The sequence below is a fragment of the Micropterus dolomieu genome, linkage group LG09, assembly GCF_021292245.1.
Source record: "Micropterus dolomieu isolate WLL.071019.BEF.003 ecotype Adirondacks linkage group LG09, ASM2129224v1, whole genome shotgun sequence".
Lineage (NCBI taxonomy): Eukaryota > Metazoa > Chordata > Actinopteri > Centrarchiformes > Centrarchidae > Micropterus > Micropterus dolomieu.
The window spans coordinates 5,828,281-5,834,737 of record NC_060158.1 but is presented as its reverse complement, the minus strand read 5'-3'; the positions used below and the strand labels follow the sequence as shown (position 1 = coordinate 5,834,737).

At 39.5% G+C, this 6,457-nt stretch overlaps 1 protein-coding gene across 3 annotated transcripts in view; it reads left to right on the top strand.

Moving 5' to 3' along the window:
* The window catches only part of LOC123977135 (major histocompatibility complex class I-related gene protein-like), a 232,886-nt gene that overhangs the window by 159,759 nt on the left and 66,670 nt on the right, over positions 1-6,457 (top strand). The window lies entirely within an intron of this gene.

The following is a 6,457-nucleotide window of genomic DNA, read 5'->3' as shown; positions in this document are numbered from 1 at the left end:
TCACTCCACACATGCTTAGTTTAGACCAGACCTTATTCCACATGGGAAAAAGTAGCACAACCAATCATAGAAGGAAAAAAGTAGAACATTTGTTTCATTCATTTATTTTTGTTAGAGCATCGCCTACTTTGTAGTTGAAGTCATCAAACTTAAATCATGTTTATTGTGTGTATATGTAGATATTTTTCATGCGCATTGTTAGTGCTAATGTTTTAGCTGTACACTGTAAGGTAAGCTGTTCATGGCTACAAGAGTCTGGGTTAGTTGTATCAAGACCTGTGTTTGAATTTCAGTATGTGTCTGACACACACAGTAATGTTTTAATGGTTTTATTATTATGTTCAAATGTTAGTGTCAGACCTGTAGGCTTCTCTGGGGGCCCATGAGGCCTGCATTCCAGCAGTGGCATGTGTCTGTCACTGCTGTGATGGTGCAAGACAAACAATCACACACACACACTAATATTCAGTTGGTGCACAGTTGCACATTTTTATTTTATTGTAATAATTGTATTATTATGTTCACTGCTATGTCACAACTATTACTGATAGTCATTGGTGGATTGGCCATCTGGCATGTATATAAATATATATAGTATATAAACAATGAACAACAACATACAATAATTACAAAAATGAACTGTTTCTGTAAATTGTAAACAAGAATAAAATTCTGCATGGTTGCAGAGTGCTGGACTAAATATTAAACTACTAATGTAATAGATTACTTTAGATAGTCTACATGAAGTTGGTGGTTATACATGTCTATACTGCATGCCTCGATTTTGATGATGATGTTAAAAAACACTGTGTAATCTGTGGGTATAATGGATGTTGTAGGGTTATTGCACATGGATTGTTTTCTGGTGCTATATGACTAATTTATCAGTTCATCAGAAATATATTGGATTCAATACAAAATATGAATTATATTTACCCCAACTTTTTTATTCATTGTAGACATACACGGACAGTGTTTGGTCACATAAAAAATATATTTGAGGTGAGATGTATTAATTTTAAGGATACTAGCAGTGGAGCACAAACTTTTCTGCTGGATTATTTTTTCTGTGACCAGAAATTGTAAATCATGCTGTGCCAACCTAATAGTAGACTATAAATTATGACGGACAATGCACCATCTGCTGTGAGAGAATTTGTAAAATACAAGATTCCCCCAATGGCAAAGCAAAAGTTTTTATCAAAAAAATCTACAAAATGGGGATTACAATTACAATCAAAAACATAAGAATAATATCAAGTCTGTTTTTATATCAACATTGATATGCACACTAATAATTCAACCTGTCTGAGTTAATAAAAGGTTAAAGGTTGTTAAAAGGCAGCCAGGAGAAAGAGACTTTGTAACCATCATGAGCCAGCAGTTTATTCTCCCTGAGAAGTTTTAATGGTTTTAACTTTTTTCAGGTCGTGTATAAGTACTAGTTAACTGTTTGCTACTGACTGAACCATGAGTGAACATTTAAAAAACATTTCTTTTTGTCTGTACATAGTTGCAATGAGGTATCAAAGCTCGTTTCTGTTTTCACAGCTTTACACATTCAAAATGTTCACGTTTCAAAAATGGCTCATAGGAAAAAATATAAATATTTTGACCAAAACGTTTTTCATGATTTCATGATTGTCTCTTCCACCTCTTGTGGTTGAATGGAGGTTTTTTTGATGCTTTATCACCCTCAAGGGGGCTAAAAAGGCATTACACAAGAGTCATTTTCAGAACTTTTAAAAATATAAGTAACCATACATGTTTTATTAAAGATATTCTACTCTATGTTCTGCCATCTGCTTTCCAAATTCAACTTTTTATACGCTTTTCATTCTAGGTAGCCATTGTTTCCAGTTTACCTACAGAGTGAAAACATCTATCAGACAGGTAATACATTATGTCCATTCATGTCTTTTGTTTTTATTTTGTCAAAGTGACAATATTGTTGAAGTTAACTGATTAATTGAGATTAAAACAAGTGTAATCTTCAAAAGATTTTTTTTCTTTTACATCATGATATTGACAGACAGGCAATATGCTCCAGAGGAAATAACACAAACACCAAAATGTTTTTTGAAAGTTTATTATTTGCATTCTGCATTTTTGTTTTACCTTTAATATGACAACAATATTGATCATCATACACACAAATAAAATAACACTATAAGTATAAGAGACACAAAAAAGCAACAGTTGGGAGCTCCTGAAAATGCATTAGTGTGAATTAAATAGTTGAGGATTTAATTTTAACTTCGTCTTTGTATTCTCCCTCGTGTGTCAGTACTGGTACAGTGACATTTTTCACTTACTGGGTTCATGTACTTGCACACTGGATTTGAAATAAACCATCATGTATTTAGCATCTGTATCCAACTAGGTTTTTGAATTGTTTTCCTTATTATTCCCTTTCCCCTTAAAATTAACGGGACCAACATTATTAGAAAAGCAGCATGAACTTAAATTAAGTCTTTAAATTAACATATTTAATATTGCGGCTGTAAATCGTTTGCAGTCAGTTTGCAATCCACAGACCTGATGATGCCACTTTACTACTACTATTATTATTATTCAGTTTAATTTAGCAGGGACAGTGGACATTAATAAAATACTGATGTAAATGTGCCGCAGTTAGCCAAAAGACATATTTTTCATATACAGTCTCTGGACACTTTTTACATAGTCAACCTAAAAACAGATATAAAATGAATTTATACATTATGACAGCATGCAACAAAAAAGAGAGAAGAGATTGTACTGAAATACTTCAATAACTAACAAAAATTATGCAACATGCCACCCAAAGCTCATAATACGGACATACCTGCAAATTAAACTTTAAAAGTCAGCCATGTCACCTCACACTCACTTCAACTTCAGTGTGCTTTAACACAGAGTCAAAGCAATGAAAAGTATGTCACTGACCAAATATTTTAACCTGCACTGTACTGCATGTGTGTGACTGTGTGTGTGTGTGTGAGTGCTGCGTGAAGGATTAGCCTCAGTGTGTGTCCACCAGTGATTAGCCTGGTCAGTGGGCCTGTTGTGCATTCACTCAAGCCATTAGCATATTAATGCAGCCTCGCTCTTGATCTCCCTCCCACCCTCCCACTCCCGCTCTATCTCTCCCTCGCCCTTTCTCTTTCTCTATACGTATTTCCCAGACTGAGTTTTTGCTTCCTGCAGCTTCAATCTATAAATATCACCAATTTACGCCACTCATGCTGTGAATCAGCGGACTATTTCACCACACAAATTTCAAGGTGCCTGGTCTTCTTTTCCCTCCAAAAATGTCCTCTTGTCCTCCTCTCCGTCCTCTCCCTCTGTCAGATCTCACCGTCTCACTCCCTCTTTCACCACCTCATTCAAATCCTCTACTTTCTCTCATTTTCCCTTTTCTTTCATAAAGTCTGCCCCCTTGAACTTTGTCAAACACAGGAAAAAACACACAGAGGCAAATTCACAGGGGCAAACACAGAGAGGGTAAGTACACACACACACACACACACACACACACACACACACACACACACACACACCCCTCCCTCTCCTCATTCACTCTCCTTTTCTGTCACTCTCACCCCTTCCACTGCAAATTTAGCAAGACCCTCTCTCAACGCCGGTGCTGAAGTGCGAACCGGACACATTCAACTGTACTTAACATGGTGAGAGCTATTCAGCCCTTTCTGCTCCACAGACAGACTGTAACCCCCATTCCAAAATGTGACACCCCTGATCTGCAGAGCCACGCCTGCATGGGTGTGAGGCTTTGCACCTGAGCAAAAGAAAAATACAAAAAAGTTAATGGCAAAAAGGTTAATGGCATTTGCAGTTGGGTTATTTGTTCCTCTCGCCACCTGAAAGTAAAACATAGATGTCTTAGCATCACGTTTTTCTATCAGTGTGAAAAAAAATCTTTTTTGCATTTTGGAAAATTATTGATTTGCGATTAAATGTGTGTAGCGTTCTGTTGCAGATTTTGACGTAGACCAATTTGTGTTGTGTGGATTGCCAAATTAATGTCCACCTGCTGTCTCAGTTTGGTGCTATTGCTTTTCAAAACAGTGATGATATTAATTATTCACCAGTCTTGTAAACCATGACTGGCCTGTAAAAAAAAACATGTTCCTAAGCTTTTCACTACACACCTGGGTTGACCTGAAGAGCAGAAATTACTGTTAATTTTACACCTTGTTCTGTGACAAGTGAAAGCTTTGAACATAAAGCTTTTACAGGCCCAAGAAACTTTTCTGGTTTTGTTTGGAAAAAAGTTGAGCTGACCTCCAAAAATGTCAAAAGAGGTTTCTACCGGCTTTACATTTACATAAACACACACTCTCCTCTATTGAATGTCTCCCTCTCTCTCTTCCTCCCTCTGTTTGTCTTTCAGCGTATCTCACTCACAAAGCTGAAGAGTTTTATCACATCCGTTGTGATTTGTCCCTCGCTGATTTCAGAGGCCAGGGGCGTGATGTCCATCCACAACTCCTGGTTTCACAAAGGCAGACGCAAGAATTGCGTTTGGACAATCAGCTCCGGACCTCCATCCTTGGTATTTTCACACTCACACACACTTGGGTGGTCAGGTGGATGGCCTTATTTGCTGAATGGAGATTTCAGGTTGCAATATAGCCTCAATTCACTTATGTCAGAGGGCAAATGGTGCGATTCAATCCAAATATCCCTTCCTTCATTTGCTGAAGCTCAGTTTTATAATATTATTTGACCCCCAGTTTGCCTCAGGTCAGCATGTACGGATGGACAAGAAGGAGAGGATGGTCAGACTAGAACAGAGGACTGAGCGGGAAGGCAAGGAGAAAGGATGAAGAGAAAAGAGAGAGGGAGAAAGCTCTAACTCATGCTTGTCCTCTGTGTAGGTGACACCATGATGAACGAAGGGGTCACCACCCGGGGCAGGCCCGTCCAAAAGGAGCCGGCGATGTGACCCTGTACAAAAGAAGAAGTGGGTCCCCCAACGGTCACACGGATCAAAGAAGACAAAAGCCTAAGATGATAACTCAGCGCAGCAGTAGACCGCATTATTATGAACAGCAGTAAATTTAACTGAGTTGGAGGCAGCAGGGTGGTGTTGGGAAAAAAAACTAAAAATGAAAACGTAAAGTGACTCGCCCTAATCTGATTGGCCGTACGCAATATTTTATCTTTATCTGATTCACTCCATGAGGTGTTTTCTCTTTCTGTGGGAGCCCGTCTTTATCCAAATGATGTGGTCTTTGGTGAGGCCTGGCCTATTCATGGGAACCCCATGTGCTGTGTGCCCACCATTGAGGTGCAGAGCAGCATGGCCACAAAGGATGGCAGCGTTTCAGAGAGTCCTTCCTCTACAGTGAAAATCTCTGTTAAGAACAAAGTTTACACTTAAATCAGAGAGCCAGAAAATCCACCACAAAGTTTAAAAAGTGAAAAGGAAAAGCCAATAAAGGTTATCTGAATGATGAAATTGAAGTATGTGTTTATATTCTCATAGTAAACTCAGATACTCTAAAGAACTTAAAAGTAAATGTTTTCTGTCATGAATGTCAATGTGAAATTAACTTTTTTCCAGTAACAGATAAAACTTTCTAATAAAGTTTGTTAGCCCTGTTTAATGGCTGTATTCAAATATATTTTTTATATAAATACCATGCTCCATTTTCCTGACAAAAACTCCATAACAGATCCATTTCCCCCTCCTCAACAGGCTGTGATCATGCTGGTCTAGAGGCCTAAACTCATCTGGTTTACGCTTCCCTTTAGGCAATGCTACAACACAGGCTACTGGCACCCGTTTCAAAAAGACTGGTTCTGTTGAAAAGTGTAAAAAGAGTGTAATACCTAAATTTACATCAGTTAATATCAACTCAAAGCACATAAACAAGGAGACAAAAGCGCAGTAGTGCCCAGTATTTGGACCCCTTTGGGGCCTAAAATCTGGATCAGGAATTACTGCAAAAAGCATGTGATAAAGTCCCTCTCAGCCACAGAGGATTCATCCTTACATGTGCGACAGACATCCTCGCCTCTCCTTCTTCTTCCCTCAGTTCTGGGTCGAGTTTGAGCTGCATCGCTGTCGACGTCTGACCGCACTTGTCCTACTTCTCCATCTTTCACTCTCTCCGCCTCTGCCTCCTCTGATCCTGCGTCCGTCTCCCTCTCCTTCTTCAACCCTTTCTGTCCGGCCCTCCCTCCTCCTTTACATTTTCTTCGGGCTCTCTCTCTCTCTCTCTCTCTCTCTCTCTCTCTCTCTCATTTTCCCCGCCCTCTCTCTCTCTCTCTTTCTCTCATTCCCTGTCTCTCGCTCTCTTCCTCTCCTCATTTCATGCAGCGCTGGGGTTACCTAAGAGACTGGGCCTCAATAGAGAAAATCTCCTTTGGTACAATGAACTGGGCGAGAGGGAAAGGGGAGGGTGGGGGGGGGGGGGGGGGGGGGGGGGGGGGGGGGGGGGGGGGGGGA